The sequence below is a fragment of the Nesoenas mayeri genome, assembly GCF_963082525.1.
Source record: "Nesoenas mayeri genome assembly, chromosome: 3".
In the NCBI taxonomy this organism is placed as follows: domain Eukaryota; kingdom Metazoa; phylum Chordata; class Aves; order Columbiformes; family Columbidae; genus Nesoenas; species Nesoenas mayeri.
This window is the reverse complement of record NC_137544.1, coordinates 740,374-752,870: the sequence shown is the minus strand read 5'-3', so window position 1 is coordinate 752,870 and position 12,497 is coordinate 740,374. Positions and strand designations below refer to the sequence as shown.

General features: G+C 58.7%; 1 protein-coding gene across 1 annotated transcript in view; it reads right to left on the bottom strand.

Annotated features, from left to right (window-relative positions):
- DTNB (dystrobrevin beta) overlaps window positions 1-12,497 on the bottom strand; it is a 174,267-nt gene that overhangs the window by 16,281 nt on the left and 145,489 nt on the right. The gene's annotated exons all lie outside the window — the stretch shown is intronic.

Here is a 12,497-nt window from a genome sequence, read left to right as displayed (position 1 = left end):
GCCTGGGGACCACGCAGCTCCAGCTAATCCTGCCAGCCCAAAGCTGATATTCGTATTAACACGAAAACCTAGTCATGTGTAAAACTGTCATTTCGAAACTGCATTAGTGATATGGGGACTGAAAGAAGTGAGTAAAATGTCCTTGTGACATGGGTTTTGCAGAGGAGAGGGCTGCGGCAGGGACACGACGGCTGTCGAAGGTAAAATCATTAGAAAACGCACATGCAACACCCGCAACTTCCCCGCCCTGCACCGAAACCTCACACAAAACCCTTGAAAACGTCCTGAAAACGCACAGAAACAGGCAAGAGTGCCTGAATTTGCACAAAGCGGTGTCAGGAGCTGCCTGCCCGCTGCCCGGCGCCAGCACAGCCGCCAGGCACGGCCACCACCGCCCACGCCGGCACGGGGAACCGGCTCAGACCCGGTTCGGCTGCCCAGACGAGGGAGAACACCCACGCGTGAACCCGGGTGAACACCGGGAGAGGAGGGAAAACAGCCCACGGGTGAACCCGGGTGAACACCGGGAGACGAGGGAAAACAGCCCACGCGTGAACCTGGGTGAACACCGGGAGAGGAGGGAAAACAGCCCACGTGTGAACCCGGGTGAACACCGGGAGACGAGGGAAAACAGCCCACGCGTGAACCTGGGTGAACACTGGGAGACGAGGGAAAACAGCCCACGGGTGAACCTGGGTGAACACCGGGAGAGGAGGGAAAACAGCCCACGGGTGAACCCGGGTGAACACCGGGAGACGAGGGAAAACAGCCCACGCGTGAACCTGGGTGAACACCGGGAGAGGAGAGAAAACAGCCCATGGGTGAACCCGGGTGAACACCGGGAGAGGAGGGAAAACAGCCCACGGGTGAACCTGGGTGAACACCGGGAGAGGAGGGAAAACAGCCCACGGGTGAACCCGGGTGAACACCGGGAGACGAGGGAAAACAGCCCACGCGTGAACCTGGGTGAACACCGGGAGAGGAGGGAAAACAGCCCACGGGTGAACCCGGGTGAACACCGGGAGAGGAGGGAAAACAGCCCACGGGTGAACCCGGGTGAACACTGGGAGACAAGGGAAAACAGCCCACGGGTGAACCCGGGTGAACACCGGGAGAGGAGGGAAAACAGCCCACGGGTGAACCCGGGTGAACCCCGGGAGGAAACCCAGCGGCAGCACCGCACCGAGGCCGATGAGCCGCAGCTCCCGTCCTCGGGGGGTGGCCGGAGGGGCCAGGGGGTGTTTTCTGTTTTGGAACCCGTTCCCCAGGCTGCACCCCCACCCAGGACCCGCTGGCGGTGGCGGGTGTGAGAGGGGCGGCAAACAAAACGCCACCCAGAGGGTTTGTTATGCGGAAAAGCAAGAGCTCCATTACCGGGTGAGGTGTCCCTGCCGCCCCCCATCCCCAAAGCACGCTTGCCCGCGCTGCGAGGGGATGGATTTCACCCCGCGTGGCAAACTTGATCCATCCCACCCATCTCCACATCTGGCCCACGCTGGTTTTTGCAGATGTGCTGGTTCCTTGGGCCATGGGGACACCCTGACGCCAGAAACGCCCACGGCGGCAGCGCCAGCGCCCAGACACCCCGCGCACACGGAGCCTGCGGGAGGGAAACCTCTTTGCACTGTCCTTTCCCTTTGAGACGCTGTCTCCATCTGTATTCTTAGAGTAAGAGCCCAGGCACTTGGATTCATTGCTCTAAGCCCTGGGCAGGGAGATGGGCCACGGTGATGCGCATACGGCAGCGACTGGGGTGGGAACGTCCCCGGCCCCGCGACCACGCGGTTTCTGGGACCCGCAGGGATGTGGGGAACAGCTGGCTGAGCACACACAGCAACGTGTCCCCGCAGCAGCTCCGGGCAGGGCTGCGTGTCCCCCCGTGCTCACACACCCAGCCCCGCGACGCCGGCCGCGCAGGAGGATCTGAGAGGTTTCGGTTCAGCGAAGGCTTGAAAATCACAAGAAACACATCTGGTCTGTCCCCAGCGCCAGCTGGGAGTGGGGCTGCTGCTGGGGACCGCAGGGTGACAGCTCCACGGCCATGGTGTGCTCAGAGCTGCACTGGGACCCCGTGGGCTCCAGTTACTGCACTGGGACACCATGGGCAGCAGTATCTCCACTGGGTCCCCATGGGCTCCAGTTACTGCACTGGGACACCATGGGCAGCAGTATCTCCACTGGGTCCCCATGGGCTCCAGTTACTGCACTGGGACCCCATGGACACCAGTACCTCCACTGGGACCCCATGGGCTCCAGTAGCTGCACTGGGACCCCACGGACACCAGTAGCTGCACTGGGACACCGTGGACACCAGTAGCTGCACTGGGACACCACGGACACCAGTAGCTGCACTGGGACACCATGGGTTCCAGTAGCTGCACTGGGACCCCGTAAGCTCCAGTCACTGCACTGGGACACCATGGGCAGCAGTATCTCCACTGGGATCCCATGGGCTCCAGTAGCTGCACTGGGACCCCATGGGCTCCACTGCACTGGGACCTCACAGGCTCCAGTAACTGCACTGGGACCTCCAGTAACTGCACTGGGACCTCCAGTAACTGCACTGGGACCACACCGACCCCAGTAACGGCACTGGTGGGTTGGTCCCAGCCAGTGACTGAGCCCCCACCAGCCGCCCGTGCCCTCCCCACCAGGGCGATGCGGGAGAGAACTGGAAAAGCAGAAGCAAGCAAAGCTCATGTGGTGGCCTGGGCTGGAGCTCCCGGCCAAGGAGACCCGTCTCACTGACCGGATGATGGATGAAGCTCCCGGCCAGCACCGACACCAAACCTTCTTGTGTCATCTGGGTGGGAAACGCCACGGGCACGGGTGAGCTGGCAGGGGCGGCTGCAAACCCTCCACCTTCACATCTCCAGGAGGAAAGAGAGAATCTGATCATGGATGATTCCTTGGGAGATCTGAGGCCACGGTCCCCATCAGATGGCCACGTTGTTCACGCGTGGAGATGACACCTGGCCAGGTCTCGGATGCATCAGGAGACCTGGACCAGCCTCTCCGGGCTGAACAGAGAATGGAGCATCCCTGGGGATGCTGATTCCTTTGTGCTCGTGGCAGAACTGGTGCAGCCGGAGCATCGCTGGAGCTTTCCCGGCCCAACAAACCGGGCACCAAAGGCGTGAGAAGAAGCAGGAACCCTTGCTGCAGGGCTGAGAGCCCAGGAGCATCGTGGGCACGACGGACAGGGGCTTTGGGGAGGAAGGAACAACGACCGAGTCCACAGCGAAGCTGTAACCACGCATGCACCAAACTGCAAGCCAATACATGTCGATTCAACCTCAACAGCAACCCCAGGGTATGTGTGGCGTGTTCGCTGCTGCACACAGCTTGGGTGGGACCTTCTGAACAGACTCTGCAGGTCACGCTGAAGCAAAAATGCTGCTGTCTGCAGGGCTGGAGCTGCTCCCAGTGCAGGGATGCACATCACACTCACCCGCGGAGCGGGAGCGGCACTGCCCGCGGTCCAGGCTGCACGTGGGGCTCCACCACCTGCCATATCTGTTCTGCTCTACCACCACCTGCCATATCTGTTCTGCTCTACCACCACCTGCCATATCTGTTCTGCTCCACCTCCAGACAAAATCTAAAAAAATATAAAGCTAAAATAAAATATAGTAAAATAAAACAAATATATTTTACATATTGATCTCTCTTCTGCTTTACATAGGGCATGTAGTCTTAACATGCTCTGCACCGAATGATGAGTACTGTGGAAAAATGATGCGCATGGAAAATGCTGCGTGAGCCGAGACTGTGATGCGCACACCCACAGAAAGCAGAAATAAGAGAGTGAGCTGGTGTTTCCAGCCCTTCGCACGGCCGGTGTCCCTCGGCCACGGCTCGGGGAGCGCGTCACCCGTGGGACCGACGGCATCGCAGGCAGCAGGAGCCCGGGGTGACCAAGGGGACACGGGTGAGAGCTGAGGACGCGGATGGTGGCACATGGGTGGTGGCACACGGATGGTGGCACACGGATGGTGGCACAGAGCCGCACCCACAGCTGGGCTGGCCCTGCACAGCCGGAAACCAGCCCTGTCCTAGAAAGCTCTTTAATGACCGAGCAAGCGTGACAGACACCTGGGGCGGAGGTGAAGGGAGCAGCGGGGAGCCCAGCCGGCCGTGGCAGCCCCCGCCACAAACAGCGGCCCCCATGGACCAACAGCAACCCCCGCGACCAATGGCAACCCCCGCGACCAACAGCAGCCCCATGGACCAACAGCAACCCCCGCGACCAATGGCAACCCCCATGACCAACAGCAGCCCCCATGGACCAACAGCAACCCCCGCGACCAATGGCAACCCCCATGACCAACAGCATCCCCCATGAGCAACAGCAACCCCCGCGACCAATGGCAACCCCCATGAGCAACAGCAGCCCCCAAGACCAATGTCAAGCCCCATGACCAATGACAAGCCCCATGACCAATGGCAACCCCCACAGATCAACGGCAACCCCCAGGGACCAACAGCAAACCCTGTGACCAATGGCAACCCCCATGACCAACAGCAACCCCCACAGACCAACAGCAACCCCCACAGACCAACAGCAACCCCCACAGACCAACAGCAACCCCCACGACCAATGGCAACCCCCGCAGAACAACAGCAACTCCCATGACAAACAACAGCCCCCATGATCAACAGCAACCTCCATGACCAACGGCAACCCCCACGAACAACGGCAGCCCCCACGAACAACGGCAGCCCCCAGGACCAATGGCAACCCCCAGGACCAATGGCAGCCCCCTCACAGCCCCGGTGCTGCCGCGTGGGGCAGCCGAGCCCCTGCAGCTATGGGATGTGAACCAGGACAGTCCCGAGACAGCTCATGGACACTAACGGGAACCCAATGGGAAGGAATTGCTGAGGGGGTCAATAAATCACTCTCCCAACCTTCCTTCCTTCCTAAGGCCTGGGGGTTCAGCTGGAGAACAGGAGCTGAGGGGAGACCTTCTGATCTCTGACCTGCCTGAAAGGAGCTTGGAGCCAGGGGGGTCGGGCTCTGCTCCCCAGGAACAAGCGCCAGGAGCAGAGGAAACGGCCTCAAGTTGCCCAGGGGAGGTTGAGGTTGGATGTGGGAACAATTTCTTCCCCAAAGGGCTGTGGGGCATTGGAACAGGCTGCCCAGGGCAGTGCTGGAGTCACCAGCCCTGGAGGGTTGGACAGACGGACATGAGGTTCTCAGGACATGGGGCAGGGACAGGGCTGGGGAACAGTTGGATGAGCTTGAGGGGCTTTTCCAACCAAAATGCTTCTGTGACTCTTTTCTCCAATGGTTGAAGGCAAAGAGGGTGATGGAAGGAATGGTGCAAGGTCTGACAAACAGCGGAGCTGAGGCTCTCCCTGTGGTTTCTCAGGCTGCTGAAGTGACCCTGTGCTGGGGCTCTTGTTCCAGCATCTCCTCTCCCAGCACAGCCAAGTGCTTCTGCAGCCTTGTCGGTAAAGACAGCGGTGCACACAGAGCCCCAGAGTGCCAGGGTTGAAGGGCCCTGGAAAGCTCATCCAGTGCAATCCCCCCATGGAGCAGGAACACCCAGCTGAGGTTACACAGGAAGGTGTCCAGGCGGGTTGGAATGTCTGCACAGAAGGAGACTCCACAACCCCCTGGGCAGCCTGGGCCAGGCTCTGACACCCTCACCCCAACAAGTTGCTTCTCCTCTTTCAGTGGAACCTCCTGTGTTCCAGTTTGCACCCATTGCCCCTTGTCCTGTCCCTGGTTGTCACCAGCAGAGCCTGGCTCCATCCTCCTGACACTGCCCCTTTCCATATTGATCCCAGGAATGAGTCCCCCCTCAGTGTCCTCTTGTCCAGCTCCAGAGCCCCAGCTCCCTCAGCCTTTCCTCACACGGGAGATGCTCCACTCCCTCCAGCATCTTGGTGGCTGCGCTGGACTCTCTGCAGCAGTTCCCTGTCCTGCTGGAACTGAGGAGCCACAGCTGGGCACAAGATTCCAGGTGTGGTCTCCCCGGGGCAGAGCAGAGGGGCAGGAGAACCCCTCTGACCCCCATGGTCCGTGCTCGGCTCCGCTCCTGCTCGGCCAGCGCCGCAGCGCCCACGGGACGGGAAACTGGGGATGTGTTTGTAAACAGAGCAGAGGTGGATCTGACGGCGTTTGTAAACTCCTCTGCGACTGCTGGACGTGCAGCCTCAGAACACCGTGGGGGTTACTGACTCATCGCATGTGCGGTCTGACACCGCACCGGGGGGACACGGAAGATGGATTTCAATTCAGAAAAACAACGGAGGAAACCTCTGACCCAGCTCCTGAAATGTTTGGGAGCTGACATCAATTTATTGGCCCCAGCTTATCAAGTCTTGTACACAAGACTTGTGAGGCTTAACCTACAAAGCCCTGATCATTTCCTGAAGAAAAGAGGCAGAGCTCTGGTCCGCGCACCAAAGCCGGTGCAGGGCAGTGAGCAGCTTCGAGCAGGGACACAACACACGGCTGCAGCACCTCCTCCCTGTCCCCGCAGCTCAGCTGGAGCTCTCCCACCTCTCTGGTGACCAAATTTCCTGCTAGTGCCACGACAGGAGGGTTTGAAAGGAGAACGGGATGACAAAAGCATTGGAAAGGAGCCTCAGAGGGTGTCCGGTCCAACCTCCTCTACCGAGCAAGGTCAACTCCTCAGTGTTGCTCAGGGTCTTCTTCATCTTTGCAAATCCCCCAAAAGGGAGATCCCAGAGCCCTCGGGCAGCCTGTTCCAGCCTTTAACCGCTCAGGGACCCCTCCCACCCCCGCCAAGGTGCGACCGTCGCCTCTCGCTTCCTCTGGCACCGCCGAGAAGACTCTGGCTCTGCCTTCCCTTGCTCACCCATGAGGAGACAATTACAGCTGCACATCCTCTTTGCTCCTCTCTCCAGGCTGAACACAACCGCCCACACACCCTGACCAGAGGGTTTTGTAGGACACGGACACTGGGGAGGCAGCAGAGACGTACAGGACCCCATCCTCAGTGCCTTTCAAAGCTCTGCCTACGCGAAGCCAGACCTAACCTGATCTAGTGCCAACAGCAGTCCTGCTCCGCGCTTAAAGCCGAGCTCAAGACCCCCAGAAGGCCCCACATCTCTGCAATCTAGATGCTCACTGAGAAACTAAGAAATCTTGCTTTGCAAGAAAGACATTGATTTTAACGCATTTTGTTATGTAACATGTGCCTGCGAATAGATCAGAATAAAAGGGATCTTGTATATATCTAAACCTGAAGAGCTAAGAGTTTTCAGACAAATGATTTACACAGGTAAACATCCCATTGTGCCTCAAATAACCAACTCCAGAGAGCACGGCAGAAGCAGAACAAATCCCAGAATACGAACACAGGGGCTACAACTCTCCGTTTTTGTCCTGCATCCCTGCGCAGGAGACAAAGCGCGTCCGAGGGTGCCAAACGGCCCCCCAGAAAAGCAGGGGCTGGGTTAGAAAGTGAAATGGCGATGGGTTTCTCATCTGCGCATCGGGCACGTTCAGCATCTAATTCCTGTTCACCGCGCTCTCCGTTGGCTTCACCCGACAGCAATGGGACGGCGCCGGAGCTGCCGCGGCTCCAGAGCCTTCACCCTGTTCTCTGGAAGGAAACGGAGCCCTTCCCCACGTGCAGGGGCTTCCTCGGGATCACACAGCTCTGGCCCAGCTGTTCTCCCTCAGTTTGCACCCATTGCCCCTTGTCCTGTCCCTGGTTGTCACCAGCAGAGCCTGGCTCCATCCTCCTGACACTGCCCCTTTCCATATTGATCCCCATGAACGAGTCCCCCCTCAGTCTCCTCAGTCGAGGGCTGGGGTGCACCAAACCAAGCCCCTTGGCTGCGTGTTTCACCAGAAAACCTGTCAAGTAGGAAATTAAGTGATTCTTTCCACGGATGTGTAGGTCCTCTGTCTAAGCCCATAGCATTTGTGTCCAAAACTTCATGCGTACACCCATCCCCGAAGCCGCCGTGCCCTCGCGTTCCTCCGCTCGCTTTGGGGCCGAGCCAAGAAACAGCCCCCAGGAGCCTGACGAACGAGCTGAGACGCTCCTTGTGCTGAGGTCAATCCTGTCCAGAAACTGCCCGAAATATCGGGGGGATTTATGAGTCCCGAAGAGTGCAACCGCGCAGCACGTGGCGGCGCCGCGCGGGCGGGTCCTTCAGCACGAGGAGCACACCACAGAAAAGCAGCAGAGGTCGGACAAGGCGGTTTTGCTGAAAACACTCCTTGCCAAATGACACTTGATTTCCTTCCTTGAGAAGATTATGAGTTTTATTGATGAGGATAATTATGGAGAAGTAATACCCTTCGTAAGGCGTTTGATTCAGCCATGCGTGACTTTGGGAAGAGGAGCAGGCGGCAGGCAGCAGCGGCAGCAGGAAAGCGCGTTCTGCACAGATCAGGCAAAAGAGCGTGAACGGATGCACCACGACGGGCACGTCCCGTGGGAGGTGGTTTGGGTTTGGCCTTCAGAGCGACGCGTTGCCCGCATCCTGCCGGTGCTGTGCACCCCGACTGGGTGCTCGCCGCCAAACACACTGCTCGACGAAGAGCCTCCGGGGTCACACTCTCACACGGGCACCACTCGCGGCGATTCGGGACGGCGCACACCGGGACACAGAGATTCACGCAGAGGCAGAGACCTTGTTCAGCAAGGAGCGCAGAGCCTGGCCCAGCAGAGAGCTGACCTAGGCCTAGGCTGCCTTCTTTATTCACCATTGACAGTTTATAGGATCTACAGGTACAGGCCTGGACTAAGATGTTTACAAAAGGTGTTTTTCCACTAATGGTTATTAAGAACACACTAAACTCATGTGATGTTTGTCTCACTTTTGTTCCCACTCATTCACAGACCAGGCCCAAGGCCATTCACATCCCATGCACTGGGGGTGGTTATCCGGCACCATTCTCACGAGTCTGGGCTATCACTCTTTACAATTATGAGAAATGTGCTTCAAAGTAATCTGTCCAAGGCCTTTTATATATTATTACGTTAGTATTATGTCTTTGACTGTTCAGATGGTCATGTTAGTATTGATCTTCCTTTATCGTCCAGGTGGCTGAACTGCGCAGCTTGCTTTCCCACATTTTACTTTCCAACACTTGCCAGCATCGTTCTCCCTGTTGTTTTGCAGTTTGCACGCACACTTGGCTGTCCCCCCTGTCCCCCGGCTGTCCCGCCTGTCCCTGTGCCTGTCCCCCCAGTCCCCCCGGCTGTCCCCCCGTCCTCCTGCTGTCCCCCCTGTCCCCGTGGCTGTTCCCCCTGTCCCCCAGCTGTCCCCCTGTCCCCATGGCTGTCCCCCCTGTCCCCATGGCTGTCCCCCCTGTCCCCCAGCTGTCCCCCTGTCCCCCGGCTGTCCCCCCTGTCCCCATGGCTGTCCCCCCTGTCCCCCTGGCTGACCCTCCTGTCCCCCTGGCTGTCCCCTCTGTCCCCCGGCTGTCTCCCCTGTCCCCGTGGCTGTCCTCCCTGTCCCCCAGCTGTCCCCCTGTCCCCATGGCTGTCCTCCCTGTCCCCCGGCTGTCCCCCTGTCCCCGTGGCTGCAGCAGGGGCTCGGTGTGCACGGCCACACACGCAGCGCGCAGCCGGAGCCGCTCTGCAGCGGTGCCTTGAGCAACCAGCACGCTGAGGAGCTACAGGAAATCCTGCAGCTATAAGTAATGGAAGTAACGTGTGTTTGCTGCAGTTTCAGCTGCTTTTCCTGCAGTCAGGAGCTGCGGAAGCCGCTGTTCGCGGCGGGTGAGCTGCAGGGAAATGCTGCTGTTTGCTGACGCAGAAAGGAAGAGAATCCCAGGAAAACGCAGCTGCAAGAAAACACCTCGTCCACCCCGTGCACCACAGCTGGATCCGCTCCTCATAATCCCCGCCTGACACATGTTTATCCGACACGCTTTCAAAAACCTCTCCATTCAGATTTTCCTAGAGCCTACATGAAACTCCTAAACCAAGTTTGCAGCAAGCGGAGCCCGCGGCCCGGCCCACGGGGACGGCAGCTCTTCCCTCCCTGTGCCGGGACCTTCATCAATGCCTTGAGCCCTTCAACCCCTGTGGCCCGGCCCCTCGTCTCCAGATTAACAAAGCTGGGCCTTGCGGGTGACCCGGTGGTTGGGGCAGGACGAGCCGGGACCTGGCGCAGCCTCATGGAGAGCGGATCAACCTCCCACTCCAGGTGGGACCGCAAGGGTGGGGACGGAACGGGGGGCTGGGCTGTGGGGATGGTGAACCCCAAAGCTGCATCAGGGGAGGTTGAGGTTGGATGTGGGAACAATTTCTTCCCCAAAGGGCTGTGGGGCATTGGAACAGGCTGCCCAGGGCAGTGCTGGAGTCACCAGCCCTGGAGGGCTGGACAGACGGACATGAGGTTCTCAGGACATGGGGCAGTGCCAGGGCTGGGGAATGGCTGGATGAACTCAAGAGTCTCTTCTAATCAAAATGCTTCTTTGATTCCTTTCTCCAATGGTTGAAGGCAAAGAGGCTGATGGAAGGAACGGTGCCATGGTCCCGCAGCACAGCCGGCCGTGCTCTGCACTGTGTATTTGCTCGGCTGATTTTCCTGTACCCATCCTGCAGACGCTCCTCCCTACATTCTGAAATCCAAATCCTTCTTTTCCTCCAAATATTCCTGCAATTTTTCAGGATAGTTTTGAATTCTCATCCCGTTCTCTGCAGCCCCAGCGATCTCCTCCCGCTTGGTGCCAAGAGCGAATCCCAGTCCCTCGCAGGAAGGCTGAACAGTAATTAATTCAGGACAGAAATAACGAACTATAGAGGAATTTCAATTTACGCATCTTTCTATTTTAACAGAAAACCCTTGACGACTGATGTTGGAGGAAACTTGCCCAACCAAACGTACAGCTGCTCCGCATGAGGCTCGTGCAGCCGCCGTGGCTCCAGCTCCATGGGGTGAAATGGAGCTGCTCGAGGGGGCTGCGAGGGGACGAGCAGAGGGGGATGCTCCCTTGCTGCCTTTTCCTCCCATTCAACCCGTGATAAATATCGGAATGCTGCTGAGCCGGTTTGGGCTGAGACCGTTTGGTCTTGTCGTTTGGTCTTGTCGCAGGGGATCGTGTTGGGGTGGATGAGTGCAGCCCCTGCGCCGTCAAACACCACGACCGCAAGGGATTCCTCACGAGTTTGGGTCTGCATCGCCATTGGCAGTTTTCCCTTTCCTAGCAATTTAAAAATAACCAGAAACGGAGGAGAAAGAAATCCTTTTCGCATGCTGCAAATGAAACTATTGCAGCCTCTGCCTGAGTAATTCCAGCTTGACTGAAGCGTGTGCTAAAAATAATACACCCCCCCCCACCCCCTGCAAATGCTCTTTGATGAAAATATTTAAAGCAGAAAATCAGGTAACTAAATCAGAGCCCCCACCCATCGGTCCCGTTAACCTTGTTCTTGTAGGACAATTGCATTTCGCTGTCCTCTGTGGCACATCAGCCGGAGCTCCCGGCTCCGACAGGCCCTGCGCTGCCCTTCCCCACAGCAGCCGCGCAGGGAATACACGGAAGGCTTATTAGTCGGGTAGGCTAACGACCTTTCTGAAGCATTAATATAATCCCCTGACTAAAACCCAACGCAGGGCTGTTTGCACGGCAACAGAGGAAGAGAGACACGCCGGCCACGTCCCCCTGCTCCCCTAAGTCCCCCCGGTCTCCCCAGTCCCCCCAGTGTGGGGTGGCAGGCGGGGGCAGCCGGGACGAGGCCCCTCCATCCAGCCGTGTGAACGCACCGCGGTGCCATCGTGTGTGCTGCTCTGAAACACGGCGCCAGACGCCTGCTCGGCACGGCGGGGCGCTGGCACCCGCCACCCGCCTGTGCAACACAAACACGGATCTATACGCAGAGTGCTGGTGCTCGTGTGCATCGGGAACGCATTGCAAACGCACAATCACCACCGCCCGGCACAGGCTGCTCCTGCGCCATCCCCGCGATGCCGATGTGGCGATGCCAACCCAACGATGCCCACCTGGTGATGCCAACCTGGCGATGTCAACCTGGTGATGCCAACACAGCGACACCAATCCAGCGATGCCAACCCAGTGATGCCAACTTGGCGATGCCAACCCAGTGACACCAACCTAGTGATGTCAACCTGGCGATGCCAGCCCAGCAACACCAATCCAGCGATGCCAACCCAACAATGCCAACCCAGCGATGCCCACCCAGTGATGCCAATCTGGCGACACCAACCTGGCGATGCCAACCCAGCGACACCAACCCAGTGATGCCAACCCAGTGACGCCAACCCAGCGATGTCAACCTGGTTATGCCCACCCGGCGATGCCAACCTGGTGATGCCAACCCAGCAATGCCAACCCAGCAATGCCAACCCGGTTATGCCCACCCGGTGATGCCAACCCGGCAATGCTGACCGGGTGACGCCCACCCAGTGATGCCGACACGGTGATGCCGACTAACCCGGCGGTGCGGAGCAGGGGCCAGGCTGAGGCGACGGGATTATGAGACAGCACATCACCCGTCACACTGAAGGGTTTGCGTTTAATTGTTCAAAAT